This window comes from Hibiscus syriacus, unplaced genomic scaffold, assembly GCF_006381635.1.
Source record: "Hibiscus syriacus cultivar Baekdansim isolate YM2019G1 unplaced genomic scaffold, ASM638163v2 tig00110384_pilon, whole genome shotgun sequence".
NCBI classification, from domain to species: Eukaryota; Viridiplantae; Streptophyta; class Magnoliopsida; order Malvales; family Malvaceae; genus Hibiscus; species Hibiscus syriacus.
Genome location: NW_024062715.1, coordinates 5,608,112 through 5,630,500, shown reverse-complemented (window position 1 = coordinate 5,630,500; position 22,389 = coordinate 5,608,112). Strand labels below are relative to the sequence as shown.

The following is a 22,389-nucleotide window of genomic DNA, read 5'->3' as shown; positions in this document are numbered from 1 at the left end:
GGACATACCACGGTGGCAGGGTACGGCTAAACGACGTCGAGGACGTTTCATCGAGTCCTGGGGACGTTTCGGGGACGGCATGTAACTTTCACATGCATCCCCAGGATATTTTCGTCATTTTACATTAAAAAACAACGCGAACAACATAACCTAATTGGAGGCTGGAGCTTTCGGCAACAATCCAACTCCTCTATTGGAGCTTTCGACAGCAATTGCTTTTGCCTCTTGAGCTTTTCGGCAGCAATTGGCAGCAAGTGCTTCTGCTTCTTTTACCAACCAAGTACATTGCTGGGATAAACTTGAACAAGTCAGATTTCTCTATTACTCTTTTGCTGTAAGTATTTCAAGATCTAATTGTATCTTTTTTGTGCCAATATCTTCAGGCTTCAATTGGGTTCTCAAGTGTTGCATCATGAGCTATTTATAACTTCTTGTTAGCATTTTAGAAGATCTAAAGTGTGCTCAATTGATGTATGTAGTCTTCGTTATTGCATAAGCTCTTCGTTATTGCGTAAGTTCCATTTAGTTAAGACAGACATTTAGTTTAACATGTTTACAGAAGGAGCAAGCTTCTCATTGCTTTCATATTCTTGCCACAGTGTATTGTGTCTCCTAAATTAGTAACAAGGGTAAGTTCTTCTGTGTTTCTTTTTGTCGCATAACTGGTGATGGTTTTGACTTTTGAATGGTTGATTATGTTTCAAGGTTACATGACTACTCAATACTAATTAGTTGCTTTCTATGGGATTTTGGTTTTGGTGTGAGAATAGTTGAGATTTTAAACAGTGTTGGTTTTCATTTTTCTAGTAGTATCAGTTTCGATTTCTCAAGAACAAAAAACAGAGTATATCAAATTCCATATTCGTAATAGGATAGAACGAAATCCATTTTCCGGGGACCTTTTTTCAATTCGAAGCAAAACAGATTGATGGCTGCTTATTACATGGTTATTAAGAGAGTTTAATCATATCATTATTGCCATTTTCTGCCAAATAATGTACTTAGAGCATGGTTATTAAAGATAGTTAAACTCGATTGATTCTGCTTGTTACATGGTTATTACATGGTTATCATTTTATAATGTACTTAGAGCATATTAGACATTGCCGGGAATGTTTGAAGTTTGAATGGAAAATTTAGTGAATGTTAGACCGTGTTTGTTTACGGATTTTACTGTTCTAAACTTAATATTATTGTTTGAGTCTTTATATTTGACTTTATTTATGATTTTTTATATATATTTATAAATTTAAAATTAGTTTATATATCGTACCCTTGCCGTCTCCGTATCCTGTAATTTTAAAAATTGTCATTTTTCTGATGTGACACTTAACTCCCGTTAACTCCTCCTCCTCTTCTTCTTCCTCCCCAAAACTTCCCAGGTAAACCCTAAGATTTGTCCTTAATTTCCATTGAACTTGTCGATGGTGAAGAAAAATGGAGAATTTGACTCAAGAATATACGTGATGGCCATGGAAAGGATCTTATTCATTTATTTCAGACTCAAATCACCCCCTCTTTATCAGTCTGTTAGTTCTCAAATGAAAAAAAAATATTAAATGACACAGAGTTATTTGGGTGAAGGAGCTCGGCTACTTCTTGCGCAGAGGGGCAATAGTGATATTGTTGTTTATGACAATGATGCTGCAAGTATAATATCATATGCTCTTAGTTCCAAAGAATATGATGAATGGGTTGCTGATAAGTCCAATGGTTTGTCCTCTTTTCATTTTCAAAGCTTTCGTTCCGTGTCTCCAGTTGCAGTATAGAGGATCTAATATATTAGTTCTAATTGTAATGTTTTTTGGATGACTTGATAGGTCTCTCAAGAACACCTGAAAGATGGAAAGGAAACAAAAAAGGATCTCGTGGTGATGGAGAACCTATTTTTCAGAAGTACGTCTAGGATTTATGATCTCAAGGGCTTTGCACGATCACGATATAATCCACATACAGTTGGAAGAAACAAAGTATTGTTAGACATGAATCTGTTAGAAACATCGCGAACAGAGCCCATTTTTATTGGAAGCAAGGCGAAGAGAAGTCTCGAGAGAGCTATTTGGAACGACACATCTTTTCTGGCGGTAAGTTGCTTTTAACATGAACTAGTAAAATGGTTTGTCACCGTCCAAGTTGATTGATGCCGTAACCGAGATTTTCATGATGTGAACGAAGTTCTTCCATTGCACTTTAGGTTGTTTTGCCCATCTGTATTTCGATTCTAGCAGCAAGGTTTTGAACATTGTATTCTGTGGTTTTCAGTCGGTTGATGTCATGGACTGTTTATTGCTGGTCAAAGTGGATAAGGAGCGGAAAGAGCTTGTTCTGAGAATAATTGATCACATGAGACGACATACCTAGGACAAGCACTTGAAGAAAGACACGAGTTAATGCATCTGGGATACTGAGAGGGGTAAAGAATGCATCCAAATAATTAGGGACGAAAGAATGCTCGTTCACTTCCAGCCAAATCAATAAAGTTCTGCACCCAAACAACTGTGTGATTTAATAATTTTTTCTTTCATTTGAGAACAACTAAACTGATAAGGGGGATTTGAGTCTGAAATAAATGAATAAGATAGTTTCCATGGCTTCCATCACATACATTCTTGAGTTCCATTTTTCTTCACATTTGATAAGTTCAGTGGAAATCATAGATAAATGTTAGGGTTTACAGGGGAAGCTTTTAGGGAAGAAGAAGAAGGAGAGGAGGAGTTAACTGGAGTTAAGTCCTAAACGATTCAGTATTCCTTCTTCTCGTTTGAACAAATTTCAAGTCATAAACATCACTGTAAATTAAATCATGCGATTTAGTATTCCTTTCAACAGTTTGAAAATAAGATCTTGTTAGTTTTACCTCAATACATCCTTCATATTTATGATTATAATTAATATGAAATGAAGGGGTGTGTTTTAAGTTAATTAGTCTCTGCATAACATCATAATTAACATGTCTAAATCTACCATGTCATAAATTAAATGACTCTAGCATATAAACAGAAGAATAAACATTATTCTTATTAATGTTTTTGGCTTTTACAAATATAACATTGAGTTTCCACATATCATTCAATACGTATTCTCTATACACATGCATTCAATCTTTAGACAAAATCAACTTTTGAGATTCAAATATCCTTCTAGAATCGTGACCACTTAAGAGTGTTCCAGAAACAATGTTTTTTCATGTGTCAGGTTCATACAAAACATCCTGCAACATGAGTTATTTTCCTGAAGTCATCTTCAATACTACAGTAATCTTCCCCTTGATTTTGAAAGTCATGACATTGCCCATGTAAAGCTTATTCTCATTGTTGCAAAGTGTCAATTCAGAAAAAGAGTCCTCGTTGAAACAAATACGACACGTGGCTCCATTATCAAGTCACCATTCTCTTGGATTAGAGTCAACCAGGTTGACTTCAGAGATCACAACACATAGATCTATACATCAACATCCTTAGCCATTCTTCCCACAACATTAGCCTCCTGAGCTTTGGTTTTCTTAGGATGTCTAGATTTAGAGGATTTGTGACACATCTTTCCACAGTTAAGCCACTTCATTTGAAATTTATCCTTCTTGAAAATTTCACCTTTAGGTCCCAACTTTAACCTATTTTGGGTTGTTTTCCCTTCTTGAAGTCTTTGATATTTATCACGTTTGTCTTAGCCTCTTTGAAGGTTTCTTTGAATTTTTTTTCATTAAATCTTTTGTCTTCTTCTATTCGAAGTTTGAAAACCAATTCTTCTACAGTCATTTACTTCCTTTTGTGTTTAAGATAATTCTTGAAGTCACTCCGTCTTGAAGGAAATTTTTTAATAATCACGACTACCTGAAAGGAGACGCCTATGACTATTCTTTCGGCAAGAATTCTATTAATAAGTAGTTGGAGTTTCTCCACTTGTTTTACTACTGATTTAGAGTCAACCACAGTAGAATTCAAAAACTTGAGAACTAAAATCTTTTTAGCTCAAATATATCCAGCTTTATATTTGTGGTCCATTGCCTCCCACAGTTTCTTAACTTTTTCATAACCAGCATATACCGGATATAGTGAATCTTGTAGATTATTCAGTATATAGTTCCAACATATATAATCAATATGTTTCTAAGCATCAACAATATTATAAGCGGTAATATTGTCTACATCTTCTCCTTCTCCCTCTTTAAAGATAATAGCATCTTCATTAAAAAACTTAGAGGGGTTCATTATGGTTAGATAGAAAAACATCTTCTATTGTCACATCTTGAAATTCTCTCCACATAATTTTGTCATTCTAGCTGTGATTAACTACCACTATCGGTTGACTCGTATTTAGATTTGAATTCTAAACTGAAATAATCATTGTAACCTCCAAGTTGGGTAAACCGATGAGTCTAATGTTTTTTTTGTAAAAGAAATGAAACTAGAATTAGAAATAATTCCAATAAATAGAAAATTAATTCTTGTTTTTTTTTTCAATTGTTATCAGGCAGAATCAATGCTCTGAAACAAAATCAATAACACCAGTTAAGACAACAAGATAAATTTTGAAACAAATTTATTTGTTATCTCGATTTTTTGAAATTTTTGAATCATCTCGGATTAAGAAAGGTAGAAGAATGACATAATATTTTATCCTAAGATTGTTATACAAAATAACAATCTGAGACAAAAATTGAACCTAAAAAATAAATAAACTAAACTTAAATTTTTATAAGTTTAATCCTAAAATTTTAGAAGTTTTCTTCACTAATATAAAAATTTTAAGTTTTCCTCATAACAGGTAGTACTTCCCCTTCCCCCTTCGAATTTCACTCACTTGCCCTCTAAAACAAGGGAAAAAACCAGTCAGAGTGGAAGAGAAAATTAAAAAGACAAACAAGAAAAGGAAAACACAATATCTAAAGAGACGAATTGCTTCATTTACATTATTTATACTAATAATCGCATTCCCACCGCGTTTTTGTTCATTCCTCGAAAAGCATTTCCTTTTCGATAATTATTAAAATAAATTTTACGATTAGTATCTCAATTATTATTTTTATTCTATTTTGATCATCAAATTATTATTTTTATTTTAAAATCATATTTAACGTTACGTTTTAATTTTATTTTGGTCATTCACCGTTAAAAAATTTGACGTTGATTTTGATGTATCATCATAAGATAATACCACGTGATTATTTATTCTTTTAAAAAGATATCTTGTCAACAATTCTGTTATTTAAAAAAAATATAATTATCTATAAATGTTGATAAAATATAATGTGATATTTTAGTTTTATATAAATATATAAATGATTTAAAACACGTTTTTTATTTTTTAAAATAAAACTATCATAGATTAATATAAAATATTATACTACAAACAATAATATATCACCCTCCGTGAAAAGAAGAAGAAGAAAATACACAATTTGAAATACTTGATGATTTTCACAAATTTGAAAAGAAGTGATTAGGGACTAGTACAAATTTTATTTTATGAGGGGTAAATTTCTAAAGTTTCAATAAGAATAAGAATTTATATAATTATATGAGATGAAGATAAACTATTAATAAAAATATTAAAAATATATAATAATTTAGAATTTAATTGAGGAATAATTGTGCCACTACCCTTAGATTCATCTTTAAAAGTAAGTCGCATTTAGTGCACTGCTCGCCAGAATCTTTCCGTTCTTTTGGGGACAGTGGAGTGGACTTGCTTGGGTCTGAAGCTGTTTATTATTATTGTTATTATATCGTTAAAAAATTATAAGATCTATTTTTCAATCGTAATGTAAAATAAAATGAAGGATTATTCTATCAAAAGAAAATTAAAATGAAGGATTATTTGTTGCGTTAAGGTTTGAATTCTTTATTTTATTCATAAATTAAAAAATATTCACATTCCTTGTAATTACTATTTATAAAAATAAAACTGAATGAAAGCTCTTTACCACGTACAAGGCTTTCCATTAAGAAAAACCATTAAGTTGGAAACAAAAGCCGGCACACACGGACATTCCCATGCCTATCTCCACCTTCTCGCACATGAAGAGATTACATAGAATAAAACTTGAGTTCCAACGCTTCAAATTTTAATGGTAAATTATGTATTTAGTCATTTATCTGTTTCTATAATTTTGTTTGGTAGCTTAATATTTTTTTAAAATCATATGTAATGTTATATTTTAGTTTCGTTTTAATTACCTATCATTGAAAGATAAATAAATTTATTGATGTGATAGTTTTTGATAGGCGATATCAAGAACGTTGTTCCACTTCGAGTGGGAACTCAACTCCAGAAATGATATAGGAAGAAAGTAGGATAATGGTTGAAGCAATTTTCTGATATTCATTCATGGAAAACAACCCACATATAAATACTAGATGAAATACGACTCAACTCCCTCTACACTATCCCACTAACAATAGAAAATGTTATTAGTCTTGCTAAAAATTAGGAAGACTTGACTCAAAATAACAATATGCTAAAGAATAGGAAAACATGATTCTAACTAACAAGAAAGTGCTGAAAATAGAATGAAACACCATGCTCTGCAGAATCTTCACTTGGGCACATAGTCTTTAGCCCAGAATGGTTTATGTTGAGCTCTCTTAACAATTCCCCCCTCCATGACTTTAGCCTTGTCCACAAGGCTGCTATCATCTAGTCCTACGGAAACTGAAGGCACAATATCAGAAAAGAGCGATGGGTGACTGCAGCGAAGCTCTTCAACATCTTCCCAAGTGCAATCGATCGGTGCAGTGTTGCTCTATTGAATTAAGCATTGCTTTTTGAAATTCATTGAATTAAGCATTGCTCTTTTGAAATTCCATTGCTCCATAGTTGTCTCCAATCAATAATTTTTTCCGGAGTTACTATTGGTTTGTCATCCTCATCTGTTGCCGGAATTAGAAAAGTGGGTTTTGGTGGGTTATCTAAGCAGTGACACAGACGAGATATGTGAAATACGTCGTGGATTCTAGAGGTAGCAAGAAGGTCGATTTCATGAGCTACATTTCCAATTCGTCGAAGAATGCGATAGGGGCAAAAAATCTTGGAGCTAATTTCTGAGATGGTCTGCGGATGAGAGACACCTGACAGTACGGCTACAACTTGATGTATATCAATTCACCTTCTTCAAATTTCACATCCCGTCTCTTCTTGTTTGCTTGTTGCATCATTGCTTGTTGAGAGTGACTGAGAGCTTGTTTTAGTTCACTAAGGAGTTGGTCGCGATGAGTGAGTGTGGCATCAATTGATGCATTTTTTGAGGTACTGATGATATAGGAAGGTACTGTGGGTGGTGGTCTACCATATAGAGATTGGAAATGACTCATTTAGATGGAAGAGTGGAAGCTAGAATTGTAACAGAATTATGCTAAATGCAAATACATGCTCTATTTTTTTGGCTCGTCGCTAGTATAGCAACGCAGATACGATTCTAAGCACCGATTCACTACCTCTGTTTGGCCATCAGACTGAGAGTGGTAGGAGCTGATGTAGTGGAGTTTGGTGCCAAGGATACGAAACAGTTCCTTCCAAAACTGAGATAGGAAAAGTGAGTCTCTGTCTGAGACGATGGTTTTAGGAAGGCCATGGAGCTTATAAATTTCACTAAGAAAAACAGAGGCAAGATATGGGGCAGTATATTTTTTGTGGAAGAGATATAAAATGTGCGAACTTGGTAAGTCGGTCTATAATGACCCAGATGGTGGTTTTACATGTTGAAAGAGGAAGATTGGTGATGAAGTCCATGCTCAGGTCTTCCCAAACTTGTGAGGGAATGGGTAGTGGTTGAAGAATGCCATATGGTTTTTGAGTGGAGTATTTGTGTGTCTGACATATATGACATGAACTTATATACTTACGCACATCTTTGGACATTGCAGGCCAAAAGAATGACGAGGCCATACGTACTAGTGTGGCTCGATTGCCTAAATGTCCACTAAGTGGGGAGGTATGATATTCAGCAAGTAGTTGTTGTCGGAGTTCGGCCTCTGCATGTATGTATAACCTTCCATTAAAGTATATCAACCCGTCATGTATTGTAAAACCTAAAATGTGGTCTGATTTCACCTTCTGTAGAAAATCCATTCCTTTAGGCTTAGTTGTAAAATATTCCCGCAGGGCAGAGAGCCATGTAAACTCAGGAGCTATTATGGCGGCATATGAATATGTCTGAACTCGTGACAATGCATCAGCGACTTTGTTCTCTTTACCAGGTTTGTATATTATCTCGTAATCATACCCCATCAGTTTCGTAAGCCATTTATGTTGCTTCGGTGTTTGTACTGATTCCGATATGAGATATTTCAGACTTTGTTGGTCAATGAAGATAAAAAATTTGTGACCGAGTAAATACTGCCTGAATTTCTTTACAGCCTCAGTTAAGGTGAATAACTCACGAACTTAGGCAGATGCATCTTGCATTTGTGGCACCAGTTTCTTTTTGAAGTAGGATATGTGATGATCGCCTTGAGAAAGTACAACTCCAATAGCGGTTCCTGATGCATTAGTTGTAAGTTTGAATATAGCCATGAAATTTGGAAGGGCTAGTACATGTACTTGGGGTCATGGTATCCTTAAGCTCTTTGAATGCAACCTCTGCTCGTTCATTCCACCTGAATTGTTGGCTCTTAAGGAGGTCAAACAGTGGGCTTGCAATACCTGCATATTGACGAACAAAGTGGCGATAATAACCCGTGAGGCCAAGGAACCCTACCAACGTTGATACAGTGATGGGCTTAGGCCATTCCATAATGGCTTGAATTTTCTCTGGGTCTACTCGAACACTGTCACCTGAAATACTATAGCAACGCCAAAAACACATTTTGATAATTTTGCGTAGTACTGATGTGATTTCAGGATGGTGAAAACCTGAAGGAGATGTTCGACATGTTCCTTGAGTGTTGCAGAGTATATTAGGATATCGTCAAAGAAGACCAGTACAAAATGTCGCAAGACTTCATGAAATAAATCGTTCATGGTAGCCTGGAAGGTTGAGGGCCCATTGGAGAGCCCGAAGGGCATGACAACAAACTCATAGTATCCATCTATAGTGCGAAAAGTTGTTTCTAAATGTCCTCAGCTACCACACGTATTTGATGGTACCCGGAGCGCAAATCGATTTTTGAAAATACCGTAGCACCATGGAGCTCATCTAGTAATTCATCAACTGTCGGGATTAGAAATTGATCCTTAATAGTGATGGCATTGAGAGCACGGTAATCGACACAAAAGTGCCATGTCTCATATTTCTTTTGAACTAAGAGCACTGGTGAAGAATAAGTGTAACACCCTCAACCCGTACCCGACCCGGATACGAGTCTGAGGTGTCACATTAACTTTTCAAACTTTGACTCTTGACGGAAAATCAAGGAAATTTAAAACTTTCTTTAAAATAACATTATTACTTTAAATATGTTAACCAAAACAAGACAAAACTGATCAGAGCATTTGTAACTAACACTTTTCTTACATGCCAACACAATATACACAACAAAATACCTACTTTATCAGTTACTTCTGATCTGATCTTCTAGCAGTGTTGCTGTTCTTGCCACTCCTATTTCTGTTCTTCTCGATTCTTGGTACGTACGTGTAAATCACTTACACGCTAAGTCACAAACTGTGTGAGGCATAACATAAATATATGTATACACATGTATAACAATGACTTTATGAACATGCATTCTTACCATTGATCATGACATTTCGACTTGCATATGTCTATTACACTATAACACATATATGATGATAACATGCATTTATAAAACATATATTTTTATGCTAATTTCACTTTAATTTATCTTTGGATTTCCCATGTACATTATTGAGAACAAAGGTATGTGAGTACATAGAGGTTGTGCACTATGCTGTCACCACAGCTCGTATAATTCCCTCAAGGGGCACTGAAAATTTGTCCCGAATGACCATTATATCCCGAAGGACCACTGATTGTTCCGAAGAACCACTATGTCCTGAAGGACCACTAATAATCCCTCGACTCTTGGCATGCCAATTATACTTATAGCTCTCATATTGAATAACATTGGCTTAATTATAAATACATTTCTCGTTTCATATCTCTTTCATTACTGTCCATGTAAACACATAAGTCACTTCATATGATCATTTTTATTATTTCACATACCTGAAAGAATTCTCTGATAATGACATTCATTAATATAATATCATGTTAATCATGAATGAAAAATGCATGGAATCACTATAACGTTAACATTTATATATGTATGCATGTGCATGAATATAGAATCATAAATTCAATGATAAGAGATAGACTTATCGCAAGTCTTATCTCAATTCCATTTCATCTAGGATATGCACTCACCATGGCCTTGCTTGTTTTGACTTGATCCTATTCATTTGTTTGTTCCGGAACGAAATTATGTTCTATATCTACATGGTAATACATTGGTACTAATCAGTATACTAATTAATATATTATAAACTATCACTCTTTAGGCTAAAAAAAGCTATTTTTATCTTTTAATGAAGGTATGCATCGATGCACTACACCATGTATCGATGCATCCCTTAACGGGTGCATTGATGCACTAACTATGCATCGGTACATAAATCTCATTCGATGTTTGTATTTTAGGGGGTGCATCGATGCACCACTTGTGCATCGATACACTGATGACATTCGATGTTTTTATTTTAAAGGAGTGCATCGATGCACTTTATGTGCATCGATGCACATTGAACAATTTATGGGTTCTTACCCTTGATGCATCGATACACATTGAATGTGCATCGATGCACATAGCCTAGAATTGTTATTTTAGCACGAAAATCTCTTTATAATCTTCTCAACACTTCATATCTCCCCTCTTTTTATATCCTTAACTTGCATATACCTACTTAAACTAATTAATACCCATTCAATGCCTCTTAAACTTAAAAATCCAATCCTCCACATAGATTTTAAGAATCTCCCTCAATTTCCAACATGTTATAAATCTAATTTTAACACTTTGTATGTCTTAATTAAGTCGATGACAAGTCAAATTCAACCTGTGATTTCAAATATGAACTCTATTTCAAAATTTCATTCAATAACTCCTAATCTTTAATTCTTCCTACACCCTTCATCTTGTTGTTTTAAAGCAAATTAAGCTTTCCTTAAGCTTAATTAGCATCTAAGGATCAAAACAAAATTATATTTCAGCAAACAATTAACTCATAAAAAATCTCACCTTTGTTATGACCTCTTCACGTTTAGGAGAAAAGAAGAAAAGAAGAAAACTCTGGAACCTTGTTTTCCTTTCTTCTCTTCCATGTGAAGCTAATATATAAATCCCTTCTTTAATTATTTTTCCTTGCAAAAGACCATTCTATCCTTCTATTCTTTCTTCTTTGCAATTTAACCTTATACCAAATTACAATATTATTCAATTATTCTGTTTTAGTCATCAAATTCTGAATTTTTATAATTTAGTCACTAACCCGGTATTGAGGATTTCACAAATCTCCCCCTAAAGAAAATTCATTCTCAAATTTTCATTACATGAAAATATGGGGGGTACTGATTCCTCATATCTTCTTCACGCTCCCATGTTGCTTCCTCTACTTTGTGATTTCTCCACAATACTTTGACTAATGGAATAGTCTTGTTCCTTAATTGCTTAATCTCATGAGCTAAAATTTGAACCAGTTCTTCCTCATATGTTAAATCCGGTCGAATCTCGATCTCTTCTGGAGTCATAATGTGGGAGGGATCAGATCTATACTTCCGAAGCATTGAGACATGGAAGACATCATGAATCTTTTCCATTTCAGGTGGTAATGCCAATTGATATGCCACTGGTCTAACTCTCTTTACAATCTCATAAGGTCCAATGAATCGAGGACTTAACTTTCCTCTTCGACCAAATCTCAAAACCTTCTTCCAAGGAGACACTTTGAGAAACACTTTATCTCCTATTTGATATTTGATCTCATTTCTCTTTAGATCCGCGTATGATTTCTGTCTATCAGCTGCTGGTTTGAGATTACTTTGAATTACTTGAACCTTTTCTTCAACTTCCTGGATCAACTCCAGACCAAGAATTTCTTTGTCTTTAAGTTCGAACCAATTTAGGGGTGTACGATATTTTTTTTCCATAAAGAGCTTCATAAGGTACCATTTTGATACTTGATTGATAACTGTTGTTGTACGCGAATTCAGAAAGAGGCAAGTACCTTTCCCATGATCCTTTGAACTCGATAATACAAGCTCTCAACATATCCTCCAAAATTTGGATTGTTCTCTCGGATTGCCCATCGGTTTGTGGATGAAACGCTATACTAAAATTCAACTGAGTTCCCAACGCTCTATGTAATGATTTCCAAATCCGTGACGTAAATCTAGGATCTCGATCCGAAACAATAGAAACATGTACACCATGTAGACGTATAACCTCTCTGATATATAATTCAACATACTTATCCATGGAAAAGTCAACTCGTACAGGAATAAAATGAGATGACTTAGTCAATCTGTCTACAATCACCCAAATAGAATCTCTTTTATTCGGGGTCAAAGGTAACCCCGTTACAAAATCCATTATTACATTCTCCCATTTCCACTAAGGAATAGCCATAGGTTGCAACAGTCCTGACGGAACCTGATGTTTAGCTTTGACTTGCTAACATGTCAAACATCTGGATACGAATTCTATAATGTATCTCTTCATTCCCGACCACCAATATCGACTCTTGAGATCCATATACATTTTATTTCCTCCCGGATGCAAAGTTAATGGACTACAATGAGCTTCCGTTAAGAAGTCTTTCTTCAACTCATCATCATCTGGAATCACCAACATCCCTTGATAATATAGGTTCCCATTAGGTTTCATTTCATAATCCGTAGCCTCTTCATTCCTTATCTACTGTAACTTCTTTAAACATTTTTCATCTCTAGTTTGCAATTATTTAATTAGATCTAGCCATAATGGCTTGAGAGTCAATTCTGCACATATGGCACCATCTCCCCTTAATGATAGTCCGGCATCCAAAGCTCTTAAGGCTGCAAACGTCTTCCGACTTAAAGCATCTGCTACCACATTTGTTTTTCCTGGATGGAAATCAATCACTACATCATAATCTTTTAAGAATTCCACTCATCTCTTTTGTCTTAAATTCAACTCTTTATGAGTCATCAAGTACTTTAAACTCTTGTGATCTGTATACAAGTAGCACTTTTCACCATATAAATAGTGACACCAGATCTTAAGTGCAAATACTACTGCAACCATCTCTAGATCATGCGTGGGATAATTCTTTTCATGCAATTTGAGTTGCCTCGATGCATAAGATACCACTTTACTTTCTTGCATTAGCACGCATCCCAAGCCATTATAAGACGCATCACTATACACTACAAAGTTCTTGCTAGGCTCGGGTTGAATCAACATTGGAGCTTCTGTCAAGATCTTCTTTAGCCTTTCAAAACTTTCTTGGCGCTCCGGAGTCCACACAAATTTTACCTCTTTCCTTAATAATTTAGTTAGGGGTAATGCTATAATCGAAAAGTTTTAACAAATCTTCGGTAATAACCAGCTAACCCCAGAAAACTCCAGACTTCTGACACATTCTTTAGAACTTCCCACTCTAAAATGGCTTTAATCTTTTGGGAATCCACTCGAATTCCTTCTACAGAAATCACATGTCCAAGAAACATCACTTCCTTCAACCAAAATTCATATTTGGAGAGTTTGGCATAAAGCTTTTTTTCTCTCAAAGTCTGTAGAACGATCTTCAAATGCGAACTATGCTCTTCTTCCGACTTCGAATACACTAAAATATCATCAATGAATACCACAATGAATTCATCCAAATATGGTTGAAATATTCGATTCATAAGATCCACGAAAGTAGCTGGAGTATTTGTAACTCATAACGGCATTACGATAAACTCATAGTGACCATATCTCATTCTGAATGTTGTCTTTGGAATATCTTTATCTTGAATCTTTAATTGATGGTACCCATAATGTAAATCAATCTTCGAAAACACTGAAGCTCCCTTTAACTGATCAAACAAATCATCAATTCGGGGGGAAGGGATATTTATTCTTGATGGTCATTTTATTGAGTTACCTATAATCAATGCAAAGACGCAAGGATTCATCATTCTTTTTGACGAACAAAACTGGAGATCCCCATGGTGAGACACTCGGTATGATAAACCATTTGTCCAATAATTCTTGTAATCGGATCTTTAATTCTTGTAACTCTTTTGGGGCCATTCTGTATGGTGACATGGCAATAGGTGAAGTTCCCGCCATTACTTCAATCTGAAATTCTATCTCTCTGTCTGGAGGCAAACCCGATAACTCTACAGGAAAAATGTCAGAAAATTCTCTGACTATAGGAATTTCTTCAATCCCCTTCTCTTTTTCTCTCACATCCAGCACACTTACAATAAACCCTTGGCATCCCTGTAGCAATAACTTCTTTGTCGACATCACTAATATTACATTAGCCAACGGGTTCCATCCTTCACTAAATACAACAACTTCTATATCTTCTAAACTTCTCAACGTTACTCTTTTCAGTCTACAGTCAACATTAGTGTAATAACGATATAACTAGTCCATTCCAGTATCACCTCAAATTTGTCAAAATGTAATTCCATCAGATTAGCAGGGAATTTAATTCCCTAAATCCGTATGGGACACCCTCGACACACCATATTGACTCGAGCATTGCGTCCTAACAGATTAGTCACTATTACCTCACTGCTAGTAGATTCTAACGGAATATTCAATTCTTTCACTAACTTACTACAAATGTAAGAATATATAGACCCCGAATCAATCAATAAAAACACATTCTTGTCATATAACTGAAATATACCTGCTATTATTTATGGGTCATCTCTAACCTCGCTAGTCTTGAGATTATACACCCGAGCTGTATAACGTATTTCTTGTGGAGATGAGGATTTTGACTGACTTCTTCCTCTACCTCTACCTCTTCCTCTCTGTGTAGCAAAGGCAGACCTCTCTGGCTGAGCAAATTCACCCGCTAACATGGGACAATCCCGAACAAAATGTTTGGTGTCCCCACATTTAAAACAGCCTCCAGAAATCATTCTATATATCCCCGAATGATTCCTTCCACAATGTGGACATTGTCTGACTTGGCTCGGGTTAGATCTCCCAGCTCCAGATCCCACTGATTGTGTCTGTCGACCCCTCATCTGATTTGATCCCCTTGCAGAGGATCTAACTGACTCTGATCTCGCTTGGGGTCGAGAACCAGCATCTCTGGCCCTTTTTGATAGTGTTGAACTCGATGATGCACCTATTATTTTTTATGTCTAAGCCCGAGAATCTCTGAACCTTTCATTCTGAGCTCTTTTTAGAACTTTAGCACAGTTCACCACTTCTTGAAATGAGGATAGATTTAACACAATTAACATTTCCTTCAGTCTTGGACGTAAACCTTCCACGAACCAATCACAGACATCATTTTCTGTAGGAATTAACTCAGCAGCGAAGCGGCTCAACTTGTTGAATTCACATTCATACTCATACACTGTACGATTACATTGCTTCAAGTTCATAAAATCTTGCTTAATTTGTCGGATGAATTGATCTCCGATGTATTTATGTTTAAATTCCTCTAAGAACAAGGACCATGTTACCTGATCACTAGTCATTCTCAATGTAATGTTGGTCCACCAAATCCTTGCTTGCCCTCTCAGCAAGGAAACCACTCCATCTAGCTTATCAGCATCGGAACAATGAAGTCCCTCAAGCATGATTTTTACGTCATTAAGCCAAAGGTCCGCATTAACAGGACCTTCTTCGGCTTCACCTCTAAACCCTGGTGCTCCTAAACCTTTCAACTCATTTGAAACATTCATTCTTGGAGTTGAAGTAACAGAAGGTTGGAAACGCGCTAATACCGCGTCCAGTGTTCTGAAGAACACATCTTGATCACTTACAAGCACTCCAGAGGGTGCCTGATCTTCACTTTGCCTGGCCAGGGTAGGTGAGTTACTACTTTCAGCGGGCCTATCATCTCTCTCTTCACTTCTAGAGCTACCATGTTCGGACATCTATAAAAAAATATACCCATATCATTCTATCAGCAAAACAACATACTTACTATTATATCAGGTCAGAAGTTTTCACTATTTTGTTGGCATGTATACTTTATAGGACACTCTAGACTTCGGTTTATGTCGAGAATCGACTAAACCGTAGCTCTAATACCATTAAATATAACACCCTCAACCCGTACCCGGCTCGGATACGAGTCTGAGGTGTCACATTGACTTTTCAAACTTTGACTCTTGACGAAAAATCAAGGAAATTTAAAACTTTCATTAAAATAACATTGTTACTTTACACATGTTAACCAAAACAAGACAAAACTGATCAGAGCATTTGTAACTAACACTTTTCTTACATGCCAACACACTATACACAATAAAATACATACTTTATCAGTTACTTCTGATCTGATCTTCTAGTAGTGCTGTTGTTCTTGCCACTCCTATTTTTTTTCTTCTCGATTCTTGGTACCTACGTGTAAATCACTTACACGCTAAGTCACAGACTTAGTGAGGCATAACATAAATATATGTATACACATGTATAACAATGAATTTATGAACATGCATTCTTACCATTGATCATAACATTTCAAATTGCATATATCTATTACACTATAACATATATGATGATAACATGCACATATAAAACATACATTTTTATGCTAATTTCACTTTTATTTATCTTTGGATTGCCCATGTACATTATTAAGAACAAAGGTATGTGAGTACATAGAGGTTGTGCACTATGCTGTCACCACAGCTCGTATAATTCCCTCAAGGGGCACTGAAAATTTATCCCGAATGACCACTAATTGTTCCGAAGAACCACTATGTCCCGAAGGACCACTGATAATCCCTCGACTCTTGGCATGCCAATTATACCTATAACTCTCATATTAAATAACATGGGCTTAATTATAAATACATTTCTTATTTCATATCTCTTTCATCACTTTCCATGTAAACAAATAATTCACTTCATATGATCATTTTCATTATTTCACATACCTGAAAGAATTCTCTAATAATGGCATTCATTCATATAATATCATGTTAATCATGAATGAAAAATGCATGGAATCACTATAACGTTAACATTTATATATGTATGCATGTGCATGAATACAAATCATAAATTCAATGATAAGAGATAGACTTATCGCAAGTCTTATCTCAATTCCATTTCATCTAGGATATGCACCCACCTTGGCCTTGCTTGTTTTAACTTGATCCTATTTCTTTGTTTGTTCCGGAACGAAATTACGTTCTATATCTACATGGTAATACATTGGTACTAATCAATATACTAATTAATATATTCTAAACTATCACTCCTTAGGCTAAAAAGAAAGCTATTTTTATCTTTTAATGAAGGTATGCATCGATGCACTATACCATGTATCGATGTATCCCTTAACGGGTGCATCGATGCACTAACTATGCATCGGTACATAAATCTCATTCGATGTTTGTATTTTAGGGGGTGCATCGATGCACCACTTGTGCATCGATACACTGATGACATTCGATGTTTTTATTTTAAAGGAGTGCATCGATACACTTCATGTGCATCGATGCACATTGAACAATTTCTGGGTTCTTACCCTTGATGCGTCGATACACATTGAATGTGTATCGATGCACATAGCCCATAAATGTTATTTTAGCATGAAAATCTCTTTATAATCTTCTCAACACTTCATATTTCCCCTCTTTTTATATCCTTAACTTGCATATACCTACTTAAACTAATTAATACCCATTCAATACCTCTTAAACTTAAAAATCCAATCCTTCACATAGATTTTAAGAATCTCCCTCAATTTCCAACATGTTCTAAATCTAATTTTAACACTTCGTATGTCTTAATTAAGTCAATGACAAGTCAAATTCAACCTCCGATTTCAAATATGAACTCTTTTTAAAAATTCCATTCAAGAACTCCTAATCTTTAATTCTTCCTACACCTTTCATCTTGTTGTTTTAAAGAAAATTAAGCTTTCCTTAAGGTTAATTAGCATCTAAGGATCAAAACAAAACTTATATTTCAGCAAACAATTAACTCATAAAAAATCTCACATTTGTTATGACCTTTTCACGTTTAGGAGAAAAGAAGAGAAGAAGAGAACTCTGGAACCTTGTTTTTCTTTCTTCTCTTCCACGTGGAGCTAATATATAAATCCATTCTTTAATTATTTTTCCTTGCAAAATACCATTCTATCCTTCTATTCTTTATTCTTTGCAATTTAACCCTATAACAAATTACAATACTATTTAATTATTTTATTTTAGTCATCAAATTCTTAATTTTACAATTTAGTCACTAACCCGGTATTGAGGATGTTACAATAAGGACTATGGTTGGGGAGGATAATCCCATCTTTCAACATATTTTGTATAAGTTCAGTCATGATGGTTTTTTATAGTGAGGGTAGCAGTATGGCTTGACATTCACCGGTTTGGATTCAAAAGTGAGGTGTATATGATGATCATGGTTTTTGGAAGGTGGTAATGGTAATTTAGTTGGTGGTTGGAAAATAATGTTGAACTTAGTTAAAAATATGTCCAGGGGTGGGTAATTTGTGTTACTGTTTTGGTTGGCTAATATCGGACTTGGTGGGTTTGTTTGTAAATGAGTGCATGTGTCGCCATGATGGAACCTGTGTGCAACATGCGGTTTAGTTGAGAAGAAGTAATTATAGATAGATTTTGGCCTCCGATTAATTTGACATATTTTTTTTGGTATGTAAATTCCATGCTTGGGATTGAATAATCCGAGACGAAGCGACCTAATGAACTTAATCATTCTACGCCAAGCACCAAATCAGCCCCTTGAATAGGCAACACCAAGAAAAAAATCTCGAAACAACATCTTTGAATATGCACCATCACATTTGCACATTTTCCTTGACACTTGATCAACTCACCATTTCCCACCATTACCTGAAAACTTGGGACTGCAACAATTGGAAGTCCCAAAAAAGATGCGACATGGGGATGCATGATATTGTGAGTACTTCCGGAATCAATTAACATTGAGTATACTTGACCTTGGATCTATCCGCTCATTCTTAGTGTTTTTGGACTTGAGAGTCCGAAATAGGCGGCAAGTGAGATATAGAACTCCGAATCTATTATAGTATGACATTGAGCTTGGTTATGAGGCACTGATATGATTGTTCTTCCTCGTCTACGACTAGGAGCAGAAATTGAGCTCCCTTGCATATATGGCTTGGTCCATATTTCTCTTCGCAGTTATAACACAGGCCCTTGAGCCTTCTTTCAACTGCCTCTGCTCGGGTTAGGCGGCGAACTGGAGGCATATTATTACTTGGTGGGGATGGCAATAAAGGTACAAGGGTTTTGTTTGGTTGATTTTGTGCAGGTAGAGTGTTTGGGTTAAAAGGAAATCTGCTCCCAGGATTAGAGCGGTCTCGGTGATCTTGAAGTGTGGATTATATTAGTTTGGCTTGGCCAATAGCCAGGGATATTGTGCTAGGTTTGAGGATGGCTAATTCTTCATGAATTTCTGGTTTTAAGCTCGACAAGAAACAATATATAATAGCTTTATTTGGTAGCCCTGTAACACGATTACAGAGATTCTCAAAATTTGCTTGGTAGTCTGTGACCATACCTGTTTGACGGAGCTTAAATAGGGCTGCTCGGTGGTTATCATAAGACGATGGTCCAAAGCGCATTTCTAAGGCCCAAACAAAAGCGTCCCACGTCGTTAGTTGTTGGTTATTATACATCCACATAAACCAACTCAAGGCTTGACCTTGCATATGGAATGAGATTGTACTCAACTGATCTTCGGGTGGTAGTTGATAATAGTTGAAGTATAGTTCGACTTGAAAAATCCAATCTAATGGGTTGGATCCGTCAAATGGTGGAAGACTCAATTTAGGGGGTTTAACAGAGGACATTGGGTTTGTGGACTATAGGTTAAGGGTAGATTTGGGAGAGCTGTATTGGTATGGACCTTTGTTTGTGGAGTTTTCAGATTTTCCTATTTCACGTTCACTATGTTTCATGGCTTGGGTGAGTTGAAGTTGAATACCTTCAACCATAGTAGCTAGTTGGGTTAGAGTGTTTTGCATGGGTGAAATGAGAGCAACTTGATTTTGCATCTCTTTTGTTTGAGTTCGAAAAGCTTGGAACTGATCGTTTAGAGTAGAAAATTGCTCCTCTAACTGTGGTTTGGACTAACCGTGTTTTGGAGGCATCCTCTCAACAAGAGAACCAAAATGATAGGCGATATCAAGAACGTGGTTCCACTTCGAGTGGGAACTCAACTCCAAAAATGATATAGGAATAAAGTAGGATAATGGTTGAAGCAATTTTCTGATATTCATTCATGGAAAATAACCCACATATAAATACTAGATGAAATTCGACTCAACTCCCTCTACACTATCCCACTAACAATAGAAAATTCTAATAGTCTTGCTAAAAAATAGGAAGACTTGACTCAAAATAACAATATGCTAAAGAATAGGAAACCATGATTCCAACTAACAAGAAAGTGCTGAAAATAGAATAAAACACCATGCTCTGCAGAATCTTCACTTGGGCACATAGTCTTTAGCCCAGAATGGTTTATGTTGAGCTCTCTTAACAGTTTTTTAAATTTTTTAATATTGTGACATATAAATGTCACTTTTAATTTTTTTTTAATGATGGATAATTAAAATATAATCAAAATGTAATGTTAGATGTAATTTTTTAAGAAACAATTAAATGGCAAAAATATGATCGCAGAATTATGTGAGCAGCTAAATACGTAGTTTACTTAAATTTTAAAGCTCTACCTTATTATTTTTATATAACATTGTTATTTCGAACAAGATGCTAATAAATAAATTTACTTTTAAAATTGGAAAAGAAATAAAGTGGAAGCCTTTAGCTTATTATTTAATTGATTTTAAAAATTATAAATAAAGATTCTTTTAAATTTAAGAGAATAAGGTGGAGGATTTTAGTTTATTTTTTTTAATATTTTGAAGTAATTATAAAGTAGTATATGTATATATTCTTTCTTAATTATTGATAATATATACATGTTTTGTAGACATGGTTATCCGAATATAATTTTTTTGTAAAAAAATAAAGATGTATTCTTTAAATATCAAAGTCAATTGATGATGAGGTAACTATGAAAAAAATGAAAATTCATTCTAGAATTTTTTTTCTTGCCATCGCATCCCTTTTGGAAATTTATCCTTGCACTGCTGGGAAGAATGATAATCTCTATCGCCATCAACACCACTCTCATGGTGATTTGATGCAAGGCTCATGGTACGATTCATGGTTTTTGTTCATTCTTTGACAAGCGTCGTTTTACTCGTTAAATAAAATCTTCTTCTCAAAATAAGAAAATAGAAATAAAGTAATATAGAGAAAAGGGTCGATCTACGAGGATTTAGGAACACCCGATATAATTTTACGTCTCGATTCCAATCCAAGCAACTGTAAGAAAAATAAATAAAAGGGGGTTTGGCGAATGAGAGACAAAAAAGTCATTAGTAGAAAATAAAGAATTAAATTGAAATAAAATAAAAAGAAATATAATTAAGATTGAAAACAATAACAAGAAAAACACCCCGAGCTTTATTTCAATTCCGTTTGATCATCGAAATGGATTTTTCCCACGAAATTCATGTTGGTTACAGTCTATAAGCCCAACCCATTGTAACTTGCATTTCTCTTTAGAAACCGATCTTCCCAAGTCACTCTTCGAAAGTTGATTCTTGAATGAACTAACCACAACTACTGTCGTTAGAATAAACATTTTAAGTTTTGAAAAAACCCGAATCGGATTATGTCGTCTCGTCGAGAATCGAATCTGATCATGATTTTCCTTAGCGGACCGCCACTAAGTGTGTTCATAGGAGGTCGAATATGCCACAGGTCGATCTCTCCTCCCAACTATAAATTAAAACAAAATTCAGACCAACATCAACTTTTTGATATGAAAGCATTTTAATTTTGAAAGTAAGGTCGATTGCCAAACTAATAAAACAGAAAATCGAGAATGTAACCCGAAGGGTCTTAAATGCTTTTCAATTCAAACTTATGGAATTGAATCATTGCTAGCTCACGGCTAATAAGAAAATTTTTGTAAAAGCGAGTAAAAACTTAAATTACACCAAATGATTTGGAATAGTGTTTTAAGAAGATGAATGAATTTAAATAGCAGAAAAAGAGGAAAATAGAGCATTTCTCTTCTTCTTCTTCTTCTTCTTCTTCTTCTTCTTCACGTGAGTAGTGCTCTCCTCCATGGTATAAGGTAAGCTTCAATTATCTAGTTCTTTCTTTAAATTATGTGTTGCTTTGGT

The 22,389-nt window shown here is 35.0% G+C and overlaps 1 long non-coding RNA gene across 1 annotated transcript; it reads left to right on the top strand.

Moving 5' to 3' along the window:
- Positions 1-1,604: 1,604 nt before the first annotated feature.
- LOC120122127 lies at positions 1,605-18,168 on the top strand. Its single transcript, XR_005516048.1, has 4 exons — positions 1,605-1,717; positions 7,324-7,337; positions 17,926-17,935; positions 18,157-18,168. It is a non-coding gene; the product is annotated as an uncharacterized LOC120122127 (long non-coding RNA).
- Positions 18,169-22,389: the final 4,221 nt, after the last annotated feature.